This window comes from Choloepus didactylus, chromosome 2, assembly GCF_015220235.1.
Source record: "Choloepus didactylus isolate mChoDid1 chromosome 2, mChoDid1.pri, whole genome shotgun sequence".
NCBI lineage: Eukaryota > Metazoa > Chordata > Mammalia > Pilosa > Megalonychidae > Choloepus > Choloepus didactylus.
The window spans coordinates 185178436-185194565 of record NC_051308.1 but is presented as its reverse complement, the minus strand read 5'-3'; the positions used below and the strand labels follow the sequence as shown (position 1 = coordinate 185194565).

General features: G+C 38.2%; 1 long non-coding RNA gene across 1 annotated transcript in view; it reads right to left on the bottom strand.

The window, feature by feature from the left end:
* Positions 1 to 6490, bottom strand: part of LOC119527237 — a 134227-nt gene extending 127737 nt beyond the window's left edge. The window contains exon 1 of the long non-coding RNA XR_005215349.1: positions 6193 to 6490. This is a non-coding gene — a long non-coding RNA (uncharacterized LOC119527237). The remainder of the gene's footprint in view (positions 1 to 6192) is intronic.
* Between the last annotated feature and the right edge of the window lie 9640 nt (positions 6491 to 16130).

Genomic DNA, 16130 nt, shown 5'->3' with positions numbered 1-16130 from the left:
TAACAATATAGTAAATATTGTTATCTTCATTGTACTGATCAGGACACAGAGAATCAGAGGGGCTCAGTGATGTGGGAGGGGTCACCCAGTTAGTAGCCAACCAAGCCAGCATATTAACTTGGGTAATCAGACTCAGAAACAGTGCTCTCAACCACTTCACGATCCAACCTCCGAAAATCATTAATATTCCACTTCATAGTGCCTCTTAACAATATACAACAAAAACTGAAACCACTCTTGGTACTGTACACCTGTTGGCAGCAGAGTCTTCAAGGCCCTTATCCAAATGTACTGCAACGAAGACAAAGAAGGAACTCCTCCATTCTCTGAGTGCTCCCAAGTTCTTCCCATTCAACAAAAGGGACAAAATGAGGCTGGAAAGTGACTAGAACTTCGCTTGAGAACACGTTATAAGAAGGTAAGTCCCTTTCTCATGCCCCTCCATAGGCACGGGGACTATTCCTTCTCATATTGCCTCCAGCAGATTAACTCATCACTTGACTCCGGAGCGAGGGGGTTCTTACTTCGTATCAAACATGCTCAAAGGAAGTAAGAAAGTCCACGTCCTTATTTCTAGACTTTGGTGCTGTTTTTGCCTCTGATTTGTTCACATGCAGCAGGAAGAAGTATTCAAATGACAAGAGTTAAATTCAAAACATGTAGCCACTTTCTGCTATTTTTTTTTAACTGAAGGCAAACCATTTAGATGTTTGTTTCCAAAAAGGCATCTGTCAGCAATCAAAGGGGAAAAATGCATAAAGCAAATGCAATTGTTTGGAGTAGCATTTCCTGGATCATGTTAAATGCTTGAATTGCTCCCCATTATGCTCACCAAATAATTATATTTCCCACAATAATTGCAATATTTAACATGTTTTATTTAATCTTGTTTTAAGGCTATTAACGATAGGCCACACTCTGAAAAGACTGATTGTGATATGGGAAAGGACAGCTTCCACCAGCCTCTTAGAGAACAATAATAAAGTTAAATGCACCTAATTGTTCTGGATTTAAAACACTATTATCCAATAATATTCATCATTTCTTTGTTCAAAACTACTGTGCACTCTCCAGCAAAATCTTCCTGGGTATTCCATCATTCACAAAGTGAAATCTAGACTCAGTTTATCTTGTGTACCATTCATTCATAAATAATGGATACGCATGGGACATTTTTGAGTCTCAGAAATTCAGCAGCTCGGACAAAAGATACCTCCAACTTTAGGGGTTACTGTGGGATAGAAATTGTAAGGCTGTGGGTCCACTAGCCCGAAATGTCCATGCCTTCATGTTCTGGGAGAAAGCAGAGGAGACCCAAAAGCAAAGAAGCATTGGTTTTGTCTGCTTTTCAGAGAAAAGTAGAAAAGGATGAAACGGAATAGAATGCTGAGTCAAAGACAGAACAGTATTTTAATTTCTTTTCTTCTTTTTCTTTTCCCTTTTTTTGGGTTTGTGCTATTTTAAATTTGATACAGAATTTCCAAATTTTCCCCTTTTCTTTCTCTAAGGGATAAACTGATGAAAGATCAGGTAATTTTAATAATGCTGCAGGGACACAACGAAACAAATGTTTTGGCTGTTGAGCTCAGGGCAAGTTCTTGGACGAAGGTCCATTTTCTCATGGACAGTGAAGGTAACTTAACATTTCCTATGCTAGTGCTGTCTCTTTTTGAAAGAGAAGTGATGTCAGAATACTAAAGAATACGAGGATGCTTCATTAGAGCAATGGCAACATCCATATTTGATGGTCATACACTATCTCACTTCCTACCTCTCAAATTATCGAATGTCAATAAAACCTATTACAATGAGAGATGGGAAAGAAAAAATGTCTTATATATTGTATTCGTTGTCCATGCCATGGAGTAGTCTGTACCTCACACTTTAAAGTATAAAACAATTCAGGTGCAACTGGGTAAAATTTGTTTTAATTAAATTATTTTTGTCAAAACTGCTATTTCCCTAATGATAAATGGTTAAAAAGACACCAAATAAGAAATGAAGGAAAAGGATCCGAAATACGAAAGCAAAAGCCACCAACCCTTTGGGACTTAAAATATGTTGTAAAAAAGTTCACCTAAATATTATTCAGTCAAAAACATGACTAAGAAAAAAAATCCACTGGGTAGTTGTGCTGTAAATGCACAACTTTTTAAATAATCACAGTTCACTTGCCCAATGAAATGACAGTAGATATATTTCCCCATGCTCAGGAGTGCCAGTATAGTGGGCCAGCAGTGTGGAGAACTATAGAATATCATTGCAAAGTTCTTGGTGATTAAGAAATCACTTATATTCAGAAAAAAAAAAAATAGGATGTGTCAGCTTTAATAAAGGTATTCCTGCAGTTTCTAATTTCATGCAGTTTGAAAGAATAAAATATAACAACTATAAGTCATTCTCTCTACTTCTTTCTCCCCTCTTAGACGAGAAATAAAATTACTTGAAATTCAGCAGTTGCCTGTTCCTCTTTTTCTCATTAAAAAAAAATAATTTTTACAGTCATTCTTATTGGTAGGTCCAAGATGTGGTTTATTTTTTCCTGATAAAGAGAGTATGTGTGGTCAAAAGCCCCTGTGAAGAAGATGGCGTGGTGACAGTAAGGAAATCAGATGTGATTTCCCCTGAACAAGGAAGTACTCATTTCAAGTTTAGCCTGAATTGTGTTAAACTGAATTGATAATGACTGATCACTTTATTTGCAAAGAATGATAAAGCCTGGAATTAAAAAAAATAAAAAAAAAGAAAGAAAGGTGGTACCCAGCCTACTAGGTTAGAACTTATGAAATATCAATAACATATTTACACATGAAAACACAAAAGTCTAAACACAATGCCAGCCAAACCAAAAATCAAGTGGCTCGAACATTGTTTTCTCATGTTTATGTTCTGTCACAATCAAATCAACTAATGGATTAATTTTTTAAAAATAAAGTAAGAAGGGGAAATATTTTCCCCATTTTTTTAACTCCTTGGAAAACCTGTTCGGCTGTACCCAGGTTTAGCTCTAGACTTTCCGCTTTGCTTCAAATGCAATGTGTAAGATACAAAACTGAACTAAATGTTTTTTAAAATGCGCAGCTCACGTTCCTGAGAAAAGTGGCTGTGAAAAACAGATACTGAATCAGACTTAAAGTCGAAGAAGGGGGGTAGAGGGGGGAAAAAAGCCCAAAACATTGCATGATAGTCTCTAAGCAGTTCCATCTGTCAAGCAGAAATTTTAGGCTAATAGCCTGTGGCGATCTCCCTCCGCAGTCCACTACCTGCCTTTGTCCTATTAAATCTCTTTATTCTCCTAAAAAAAAAAAAAAAAAAAAAAAAGAGGGGGGGATTGGTTGTTGGAAGGAAAGGAAAAACCTTGCAGACTAAAATCATTTGAGTGATGAAGCCCTAATTTTAACCACCTCCCTTTGATGTGTAGCAGTGGGCTCTTATTTTTAAAAAAAAGAGAGAAAGGAGAAGACAGTGTTAGGAGCAGAAGACTTTTCATCTCCACTTCACCTTGCCACTGGGTCTGTGAGAGATTGGTTCATTGTCAAGGAGATTTTTTTTTTTACCCATGATTCCATATGGTATGGACCGGACTACATGTTGCCCCACATGCCACTGCAAATGTTTTCTCAATTAGGTGTCTTATCTCCCGTGAGTTAGCATCAGATGAAGCTTGCTGACAGCGTAATGGCAGGGAAAGCTTCCGACGGCTCCATCAAATGGCAGCTCTGCTACGACATCTCGGCCAGAACTTGGTGGATGGTGAGTTGGCAGCCGGGGCTGCTTTTTTTTTTTTTTCCCTTTTCTACTTTCCCTCCCTCTTTGACAAAATGTCCCAGACCTCACATTCATCAAATTCACATTTGATTTTTTTCACACTCTTCAGCAAAGCAGACTCACACTGCTTCCTCTTGCCATCCTCTCTCTGCCACTCTGCAACTTCAGTTCCCAGGAATGCTCGCCCTGATTTTCCACGGGACAGTGTTTGGGAGTTTGCTATTTTTATTTTTTATTATTATTGTTGTTTTAAGAGTATGTGAAGTTTTAAGGTGGAAGTGGGTATTTCAGCCAAGCTGGTTTTAGATTAGAAAATGGATCATTAATTTGCCCTGGCCTCAGGTTTTGCTCCCTCTCTCTAGCTTCCCATCCCCTTTACTTTTGTTTTCAGGGACTATTGGATGCTTGGTTTTTCCTTGGCTGCATTATTTTCTGAGGACGCATGTTGGGCGCTGGGGAGCAGCGAGCCCTGGGTAATTCCAGTTCTGCCCCATTAATTGGATTGCCTGGCGTCACCTGTGAGAGAACTCTGGGTCCCCACTCCCTGCCTTACATCAGGGGACCCGTAGCTCTCATCTAACTTTTCCCCATTTGTTTATGTCAGAGCAGGTCTTCTGTCTCTTAGGAACTCTAGCTCTGAGTGGAAAACACCCACACACACACTATCTTTTAGTTACTCTACATATGAATAAAGTTTTAATAAAGTTCTACCATGCGGCTGCAGAATGAGTTAACTCACATGTCATGGTCAACCAGGCCAGACAACCTTTGACATCTTGGATCCAGAAGAAGTAGAGAGAGGTGGGAGGATGCACAATAGCTCATTGTCATGGGAGATGCAAATCGTGTGAGCAAGAGAGTCCTCAAATCATTACTGCCCTCGTTAGGTGGTGTCCGTTAAGAATTAATTCGTTAGCAGCGCATTTCTAGTTTTCCGTAATTATTATTCTTGCGGCAAGCGTAAGTTCTTCCCGGGAGTGAAAAAAAAGTTTGCTGCCAGGACAATGAATGTATTATCCGTTCCTAACTGGACCGTGAACTTCAGCTCATTTCACATAGATATCAGTTTAAGAAAGAGAGAGAGCAAGAGAGAGAGAGAGAGTGGTGTTGAAGGGGGAGACTGGCAAATGGAATTCAAAACAAGGCACGTTCGGTTTCACTGTATGATCTGCGGGAGGAGTTCTTTCCCCTTTTTGGACCAATGGTGCTATCATTTTGTCAAGTTTTAGGAGTTCTGAGGACTGAGAGACTATTAAAAGTGAACTACCAAAGGATTCTATTCGGCTGCTTCTTGGGGTGCAGTGTGTTCGTCCTAAGGACTTGAGTTAAGATGGTTGTGGGTATGTGTGTACATGTGTGTTTTAACTTGGAATTTCTTAACTAGACTTGAGAAACTTTGTCAGTGGTTTCGGGACAATGTTACATGCAGCGTTTGGTTAATTAGACTAGCAGAAAGCTATCCACTTAAACCCTGAACTTTTATTCAGGGCACTTATTTTCCCATTAGTTTCTGCCAGCAAGAACGTTTACTTCTATGCTATGATGTTGCCTATTGCTTTGCCTTTTGCGACTTGTTAAACACTAGAAATGAATATACTGATTGGTTTAGCTATTATTTTCTAAGCTAAGTTGCACGCCTTAAAAAAAAAATGTGCGCTGATGTCATATTCTGGGTGAAACGTTCTACTTCCTTGTATTTCAAGAACTCATAGATTTTAGAGACTGTTACTTTTTATGGCAAATCGTGTCTTTTTTTTTTTTTCCTTGCAAAGATCAGCAAATGCTCCTCTGCTTTTAACTTGGAAAACTGTAGTTTCTTTTTGTAAAGTTTAGTTGGAAGTTGCTTTTCATTTAAAATCATTTTACTGATGTTTTACCACTGGGAATATAAAATATAAAAGTGACGGTAACATTCAGCAGTGCAGTTGACTAAAAATAAACAATACTGCAAGATCAGATGCTGCTGTTTAGGCTGCGTCCTACAGGAAAATTTCTCTCAACTTCACTGCTTCTAGATCTTTGCTTTGAAAAGAGGTGAGAAGTCCGAGTGCTCAAAGAAGTTGTAGAAGTTAGCACAGAGAATAAATCGATTTTATTTCCCTGGAAGGTGACCACATATCACAGCATTTTAGATCTGCCAGTTACAAATAACTGTAATGTAAATTCCCTTTTATTGATGGGAACTTGAGGACTCTGAAGAAGGGGGAGAGAACTCATTAAAATAAGACAAATTTCACATTTTCTCCCTCAGTAGCAATCACTCCCTCTCTCTGCCTACCCCCGCCTCAATATCCCATGCTATTTTCCCCAAGTGGAAAAAATAAATAAATAAATAACTTTCCTCTTGCTGAGATGGTTCTTTAACCAAAAAGACAGTACAAGATCCGAGCTTCACACTAAAGGCAAATAAAGCTTTAAAATTACCTCATGCGTCATCTGGATGCACAGACGCTGTCTGCGTAGTGGGAACCTCCGGCTTGGCCGTCCCAGCATACAAAGGCGACGCACTGAATGCCCTCTCCGCCCGTGGAGACTCGGCCTCAGCTGCCAGCACCGCGATATGCAATTTTGCTTTTTAATGAATCGTAAACAATTTGTATGGCAAATGGGTTTGTTTGTTTTACTTTTGGGGCATATGTTGGACCAGGTTGTAGGCAGCCATTACCTACTCTAGAATTTTAGGTGGGGATGGATAGAGCCCCAGATCGTTTTTAGTTTTCTAAATAATAAAGACACACTAGAATGAAAGAAACTGGTTAATAAAAGAGGGAGAATAACAACCTCTCTTCTCTTTCTCCCCTCTCCCTTCTTTCTCTCTCTGTCCCCACCCCCTCTCACAGTTCATTCCGACTTACAGTAGGCTTTTAACTGCACTTTTTGCTAACTAACTACATGTCAATTGAAGATTTTTTTTGAAGTATAAATTTTAGCTGTGTCTTAAAAAAGGCTCCTTTTGCTAAAGAAACAATTATTTTAAAATGTGAGATACTGAGAAGGGCCATCTCTATCTTCTATTTTTTTTTTTTTTTTTTTTTTGGTTGAAGCTAATGTTGACATACAAAATAATAAATTCTTAATATACCTTTTGATATCAAAATGGAGCAAGAAAGGGGTCTTGATATCCAAAGGTCTAATGAAAACTTTTATTCCAACCCAAGGAGTTGTAAGCAAACTTAACAAGCGGCCAGGGTTCGAGCATGTACATTTTAACAATGATTGCATTTGGCGCTGTCACTTATGAGAAATCCTTTGATATCTAAGCCACTTCTCTAATGCTTTAATCATGCAAATCAGGAAATAGATATTACGTATCGACTGAATCTAGCTATGTTGTGACATCTCTAGTTGAAATCTTCTGACATACAAGTAGAGAAAACTCTCATGAAATTTTCCTCCACTGCAAATGAAATGGCAGCAGCCTGAATGCATATATATGTTACAATATACAATTCAGAGCAGAGGAGTTACCTCCATTTAATCCACATGACATTGAAATGAGGACAGAATAAACTTTCCCCTCTTCATAATGACTTCAGTGATAACATGATGTTATGGGACTCTTTTTATGTGGATTACAAAATACATTTGTTTTGCTTCTGTCATCCAATTTTAAAAATCATGGTGACTGTGAAATGAAGGCTATTATATCATCCTGCATCCCCTCGTACCCCATGCTAGGTTCCTAAGCACTTATTTTGGAAGCACCCTCTTTGGAATCTGCCATAGAATTTTTCAATCAAGAGTTGTCCATCACTTAATCCAAATTTTGCAACTCCAACTTTGTATACCAGGAAAATATTGTGTAGGAAGGATGTGTTGTGCTTTATAATGTGAATTCCTACTTTTTAAAGTGTATAAGAGGTAGTGAGGCACTTCTGTGAAATACTGTCTTACTGTGTCCTACAATTTAAAAAAAAAAAAAAAATCCCTCAACTCCAGCCTACTTCGAGAATGATTGGCAGCTTTAACCACTGCAGACATAGAACTAAGAACTCATATTTCATTGAAAGCTTTTGTTGTTATTTGCTTGGATTCACATCTTACATTTTACTCACCATTTACATTTTTTAAATTAATTTTCAACTGAACAATTTCTTTTAATGCTTGCTTTCTATTTTCCGTTGAAGACATTGCCTAATGAAGATTTTTCTTTGAGTTTACATTAGCTCTTCCAGGATAATGATTAGAATAGCTTGAGAATCACCACAATGGCTATAAATTAAAAGAATCAAAATAGAGGCAATTTATTAAATAATAAAGTATATCATTTTCTCAGCCTCCAGTGTATATTCAAAAGTGAATATCCAGGATGAACATATTTATAAGCATTTTATGTCATGCATTTGTGCATCCTATTTTCACCATGTTTTTGCTGGTGCAATGGCTCTACCTGAGCATATTTTTTAATGCATATCTTTTTTATTTTTAGCTACCATTATAGATGTGTGACTATTTTAATTTCTGAGACTATGCATTAACTTCAAAGGTTTCTGTAGACTGCAAAATAATATTTTCTTTTGGTATTGGCAATAATCATTTGCAAGTAAAGTCTGAGTGAAGTAGGGTTTTTTCCTCCCACATACATGAAGAAGTTATCCTTATTTTCTTTTAGGGTAGCTTTATCCAACATCTTTCAGAGTACCATTTACTATAATTGAGAAGAAACAAATATATTCAACTATGTTTCTATTTCTTTTTCCTTTAAATCAAATTATAATCCAAATGTAATTCATTCAGAAATGTGATTGGCTACTTAGAGCTACTCTATGTACTTCTACTATCTTTTTAAAAAATCTTTATTTCCTGTTATTATGCTCATGTTTCTCCTGTGAACTTTGGACAGTAAAATAAATGCTTTGTCCTTGCTTATTTTCTAGTTGATTTTCCTTCACCTGTCCTGAATATTGTCAGGAATGTTTCTAATTTAAAATCAAAAAAAAAAAGAAAAAAAAAATCAGGGGCTGATTAGAAGACAGGAAATTGGAGGATTAAACTGTCTGGTTGAACTTCCTTTACTTATCAGCACTCAGTAACTCACACTGGCTTACAAATTCAACAGGACAATTTTTTACAAAGCATTGTTCCTTCTGGATATTTATGTATATGCAATGCATGTGAGGGAGTGTGTGTGTGTGTGCACATGCACACACTTGCATCTGTATGTGTCTGTGTGTCTGTGCATTCATGAGTATGAAAAGAAAAGAAACAGCAGCTGGTAGTTATAAGGAAGTGCTTTTAAGTGGGATAGTTTTAAACCAAAGGAGTTTATACTATGAGCTTGAAAGTCCATTCAAAGACTATAATCCCAGGATATTCCCAAAACTTTCTTATTAGAACAGTTCTGTGAAACCAAGCAAACAATGAAATACTATAAGGGAGAATGCAAGATGCACTATTTTGGAAATGAAAAATAGACTGCAATAGCCTTTCTGCAGGCCATCTCTCCTCATTTCTAGTTGGAATTCCAGATACCTACATAACTGATTGAGTGGAATAGGGTTCTATACAGAGTGAGGAAGTTAATTTAACAAGGTTTCCAAAACCATTTTCAGATCATCTTGGCACTACCTGAGAAAGGAATCTTTCTTACTGTGGCAACAGGTCCAAATGTTCCAGGTGAGCATATATTATGAAATGGATACTTGTCAGGGAATGAAATAGCAGACCAGGACAAGTGAGTAAGGAGTCATCTCATGCCATTAGACCATTTAAAATGAAAAATAAATAATAAAAACCAACCACATCCTAGATTTATACTGTCAAATGTATTTGCAGAGCTGCTTTCTAGAAACTATGCTGAGAATTCTTTTTCTTGACCTTCCTCTATTCATCTTGCCCGCAATAAGTATTTGTTGATTTGACTTAAGAGATCTCTAGAAGAATATATAGCATTTGTTCCTGCTTCTAATTGCAATGGTGGTTTCTACTGAGAAAAATCAAAGATGAAGAGAGATGGAGTGTATAATCTGGCAAAATGAATTAGACTGGTAGGGTAGGGAGCTAAAATTGAAGGGATTGTTCTGGCCATCCTTAATTCATTCGTGTATTCACCAAACATTTATTGGGCCCTTGGAGGGGCAAGGGGAGGGTGGGCAGTGGTTTATTGCTTCTGCCAGCTGCTATCGCTCAAACTTTGAAGGCCTTAGGGAATCGCTCTGCTGTGCCTAACTGAATAGCTCATCCTAACAGATAACATTGGCTGAGCACCGAGTCTGCCCAGAACTCTCCTAGATGTTTTGTGTATACATTGTTTTCATTCAGTCCTCACCACACACCTGTGAAGTAAGCATTAGTTCCCTCACTTTACACGTAAAGGAACCGAGACTTAGGAAGTGTTGCGCGTGACCCAAGGATATACACACACTTTGGATGAGCTGCTTAGACTCCAGAGTCCACTTCCCTTAACCATTAGACCTAATTTGCCATAAAAGACATTATTTTAGTACATTCTAAGGGGAAATGATAGTCAGAATTTTGCAGGATAAGGACCCTCTGTTTGTATCATGATATTTTGGGGGCACATGTTTGTTTGCTAAGAAAATAGAAGCAAAGAAAGTATAAAGTATCAAAAGCAAGAATAGGACACCAGTCTTGTAACATCTGGTCTCTGCCCCAGAAGATTTTGCTACTTTTCCATTATAGAACAGAAAGCTCTATTCTCATCATCCCCTACTAAAAAAAAAAAAAAAAAAAAAAAAAAAAAAACCTCATACAAAGACTGCACTTAATCATATTAAAATACACCTTTTCATCAAAAGATGGATGGTTTAGGGAAACTCAGTGCATTTTAGTTCTGGATAAATATTAGGAGCGTTATTTCACTTATGGTTTTAAATGGAGTATGTCATTAAAAAGGGTCATCCCTGAAAAGAAAGTTTCTCAGTGTTTGGCTTTTTTTTTTAATAAACAGAAATAGGCAACATAGAACAGTGTTGGTTTTTAACATTTTTCATTGTCACAAAAATTGCCAATTAAAGGTTTTTTCCAATGCAGAGTTTTCCGTAAGAGAAGGCACAATGCAGGATATATATTGCCTAATGGCAAAAATCTTAATACACTCACTACAAGTAAGCATCTATTTTCCAGACAACTGCTGGCAATAAACAATATGTCTCAGCCAGAGCTCCTTAACGGTACCACATGTTGGACAGATTTTTTTATTCCTAATAATCTAAGCTCCTTTTGTGACCGTTAATGTGCACAAACTATTGCCCTGCTGACTATTTTACATGGATGATAATTGGGAATAATGACCAGGTCAGAGGTGGGAAAGCATAATTCTGGGCAGCACAGCCCTCCATGCAGACGCAGTGGATGGGAGGTTCCTAGGAGGGAGCTAGCACTTGTAAGCTGAGTAGAACACCCAATAAATGCCACTGACCCATCTCACCTCTGCAGATCCCACATTATGCACACAATCTCCCCACACAACCTAGGTGAAGACAAAGTCTATACCCATCTAGGAGATGAGAATACTTCCATCCTCAGGATGATCCCATCTGCCTTCCTCTAAGCCCAGATTTTCTTTTACCACCTTCCCCCTCATAGGTGCATGGCATTTGGTCCTGCTGATGAAATGCTTTAGCAGCTGAGTTTGATAACCCCCCGCCAAATGTTGAAAAGATAAACACTGTCAGCTAAATAATTGATTTTATTCATTCACTGGTCAGTTAAAATCATCATAATTTTTTTGTATATCATTTTAAGAAAAATAGCAACTACAAATCCCCACTTGTCACTATTGTAAGGATGTGAGAAGCAACCTACTGATCAGTGCTATAGTCTGGACTCGTCCTAATGTATAATGGGGATTTCCTTGAACACTTTTAATATATTGCTCAATGCTGAGGTCCAAATGCATACAATAGTGTTGGTGAAACTACATAAGTAAGAAAAGGGGCTAATATAATTTCTCAACTGAAAAATAAAGAGATACCAAAGCCCAATACGGAGGTCCACAAACTCAAACAGCTTCAGACCAGGCAGGTCATCCAAGTGTGAGATAATGAGGATAGAATAAGTACAGGTAGGAATGGAGAGGCCTGCGATGAACTGGAGAGTGATACCTACTCACCACTAAACAAGAGCAGTGACAACAACAACACTGTACTAACCAAATAAAAGCTGTCTGCAACATTGGGCCAGATGCTGTTGAGCATACACCATGGATGAGAAGGTAGAATGGGATCCCAGCATCAAAATGTTTCATTCCACATAAAGCAAGAAACTTAAAGGCAAATACCCCACAGCAACCTAAACCATGTAAATGACACTGAAGCTTAAACCATCCACATCCGTTATTTTTCTCATGATAGGTTTTTGTAGGTGTGAGAAGGGAGGCAGAGGAATAAAGGGTATCCGAAATAGGAAAAGGAGACCTAGAGTAGAGAAAGCAGTTAGGAAAAGGGGAGCTGGAAAACACTGCAGGGTACAGAGAGGATGCAGAAAAAGAAGGCTCGATTGCAGAGACTTGCCCTGCTGAGCCACACCTGCCCATCCCAAATCCCTCCGCTCTGGCCCCAGATTGTTCAAAGTATCCTTGGCATCCCCAGGCTCTCATGAGCTGTGAGTTCTGGAAAAGGATTCTTCACTAGCACAGAGCTGGTACTCATACCCATTTTCTCCACCCAACAAACTCTACCCCTCCTCGCAAGTCCTATACAAATAAAGCCTTCTCTGTGGAGCCTTCCCAGGTTCTCTGAGACAAAATGAGTCACTTCCTTCCCTGGGCTCCACAGCCTTTTGCTCATGGTACCACAACACTGATTAAGTTGTATTGGAGTTTTTCCATTTACTCTCTGGCCCCACTAGGTTGCTTATTCCTGAAGAAGATATGCTTCTTCATATCTGCAATGTCTAATCCATGGCAGGTACCCAAAAAGTTTGTTGAGTGTAGCTCAGCAGAAGGAAAGCATGGAGAAGTGGGGGCAGGAGGGATTAATTGGCCTTGAGTGACTCTGCTTCCCCTGAAAGCATTAACTTTTAGGGCCACAGGAGATCATTGAGCAAACTGCTGTCCTGCCATGTATTTACAGAGAATTTTTGACTACTGTGTGTTGGCTGCTTGTCTGGTGAAGGCTCTGGGTGCAGAAACATGAGGCACCTATGTGAGCTCATCCTCGAAATATCCCTGTAAAGCAATACAGTACCCCCACTCCACAGATGAGGAAACAGAGTCCAGAAAAGGCAAAAGGGCTAGAAAATAGCTCAAGAAACGCTAAGCGTGATTTTCATTCCTACATTGCAATACTAATATGCCTAACACTCATACTCTGACCTGGGCTAAAAAAAGAAAAAAAAAAAATAGTGTTAATTAACTGAGGGCAAAGTTTCAGCCCATTTCACAAAAAAGAAGGCTAGAGCCCAAAAGGCTAAAATTCCTCCAAAGTCAAAATCATCACAAAGTCTGGGTCTAGATCCAGGGTCTCCAGTGATCTTTTTAATAAATGCCCATAGCAATTAATCATAGTGCATGGCATTGTTTAATAAAAATCAAGCACATTTTTTCCCTCTGAACACAGATTTTCATTTTTTCTGTCTGCTTTTCTGTATGTCTTCATTTTTTTCTACAGTGAATATGCATTATTTATTTAATAAAAATGACATTGAATCAAATTGTCACTGAAAATGTTAGTCCTCTTCTCAATGATCTCAAAAATGTCAGCAACACACAGCTGCCTACATGTACAGACATCATGAGAGCTGGGGCTTTGAGGGTGTGCATTTTCTCAAAGTCAAATGATGTTCATATCCTTCATTAAATTCTGCATGTACCTGCTGTTTTTAAGATTCCCCTTCTAGTCCAATAATGACTCATGTAGTGCTTCCCATTCCCCATGGTAGACAGCAGTCAAGAGAATGGATTTCAGATTCAGGTGGACCTGGTGAATCCTCATGCTGTCTCAATGAGCCGTATGACCATGGGTAGTGTCTAGAAACATCTTGAATCTGGTTCCTCATTTTAAAATCAGAAGTATAATAACCATAGCTCTGTTGTCAGGATCAAATGAAACAATGCATATTGCACAAACCAGAGACTGGGAAGCATTCATGAAATCTTCCTCATACTTACTCCACATATTTAATCCAAGATAACCCTGTCAAGTTTACCTCCTAAATAATTCCTAAACCCATCCACTCCTCTCCATCTCCACCACCCCTCCCCCATCCAAGCTACCATCTTGCCCAGCCCATGTTACCTCATGGTCTCACTACATACATCTCTATGCCTGCAATTTATTCTGCACACTTAAGGCTAAAGGATCTTTTCAAACACAAGTAATCTGTCATCTCAATGGGTTGCCTTTGATTTTAACACGACCTGCACGGTTTTTGCCTCTCCAGGCCTGTCTTGAGCCATTCTTCTCTTTCCTGAACAAATTCCAGCCAGTTAGCTCTCTTTTAGTTCCTCAAAACCCTCAAAAACCTCAAGTCCTACATGTGTCCTTTTTTCCTTAGAAAACTTTGCTCTTTTCTCATAGTTAACACTTCCACACCTACTGTTCTCAGTACAAAGATGTCTCTCAGGAGCCTTCTCTGTCCTCTGTTCTCTGACCTCTCTGGATACATCAGAGAACTCTATCAATGGATTTTCAGAGCATTCCAGATTTTTCTTGCCTGGCAATTAACATTGCTTCCATTTATAAATTTATATGATTATTTGATTACTTTCTGTCATAATGCATGCATTATGTCATTCAAGCCTATGAATAACTCCTCAGATCATAGCAAAGACTATAAGCTCCATTAAAGACAATGCCTATTTCATTTACATGTGCTTTCTCATGCCCAGCATAGTGCCTGGCAAAGAGAAGATGGTAAATAAATATATTGGTCCAATGACAAATGGATGCCTTAGTGTCTGCCCTAGTGAACACTGAGATAAACAGAGAATTAGAGATTAAAATTAAGAGCTGGCAGATCCAACCTGGGTTTGGGTCCTGATTCTGCCACGTTCTGGAGTGTATCTTGTCCACATGATTTGACATCATTGAGCATTTAAATGAGATAATGCCATTGATATGGTTAGCATGGTGCTTGCACACAGGAAACATTTAGTATATGTTTTATTATTACAATCATTCTTATAAATAGTCCAAAATCTTCCTCTAATAATATGTATGGTCTTTAAAAAGCCCCTTAACCTCTCTGCTTGCCAATTTCATCATCTTTAAAATAATAGTGTCAGCTTCCTCATATGGTTCACAGTGCAGCTTGAGGATCAAATAAATCAGCAGGTAGAAAAGCCTTTCTGAAAATTACAAAGTACAATATAAAAGTCAAGAGCCACTACTGACATCCCTAAGAAAAACAGATTCCAATTAAACACATACAACAAACATTCCCATGGCCTTTCTTTATCTTCCATTCACGATAGACCATATGGGGTGAATGAAAGTACAGTCAACAATGACTTCAATGTTTGATAATTGAAGGGACATGCAAGGGTGCAGTAGGGGGGTAGGGGCAGCAGAGGATAGGGGTGATAAATTAATAGAGAAAGTGTAATGAAAAACATACTTTCTAGAATTAAACTCCCTGTATAAAATAGCTTCCCACCACTTCCCAGCAGTGTGGGTTCAGGCAAGTTGCTTAATCTCCTCATCTGTAAAGTGGGACAAATAACAGTTCCTGCCTCATGAATTACTGCAAGGATTAAATTAAGTAATGTTTATAGCTCACTGGGAACTGTGCCTGACATATGTTATACACAATGTAAGTATACTTAATATTCTTAATACAATCATTATTATCATTGTAATTATTTTTGTTGTTGCTATTGTTTCATTATTATTATCATGTTAGCTATTGCTTTTTAGGAGATCAATATTCAGGCATTTAGGGAGATAGCAAGGTGGTTAAAGACTATCTAAAAATACTCATTCCTCCAAGATTGCATATGTGGATTTTAGTGCAAAAGGAAGTATTTCCCTTATGTGCTACATTAACTAGCTCTATCAACTCAGTTTAGGAAACACAAGGGCCATGTGACTAAAGATACCTTCTTAAAAACAGAGAGAATTTATGAAAGGCTGCCAACTAATGATAGCCTCATCCCATTCTGTGAAATTTTGTGATAAAATTTCATTCAAGCAAATACGATCCCTTCTCTAGATGCAAATCCCATTTCACAAGACAATTACCCAGTGACAGAGGCTTGTAGAAGAATTCCCTTGTCGGTTAAATTCATGCTGAATTACAAATATAGTTTCCACACTTGGAGTTGTCACATGTTTAATTCAGCTCAACAACCTTTGCTCAACACTTTTCTTGGAACATCAGTGACCTGTTGTTCACTTAGGAGACACAACTACGACATTGGCACAACTAACACTTGAGTTTTCTTAATACGTTGGGCAACA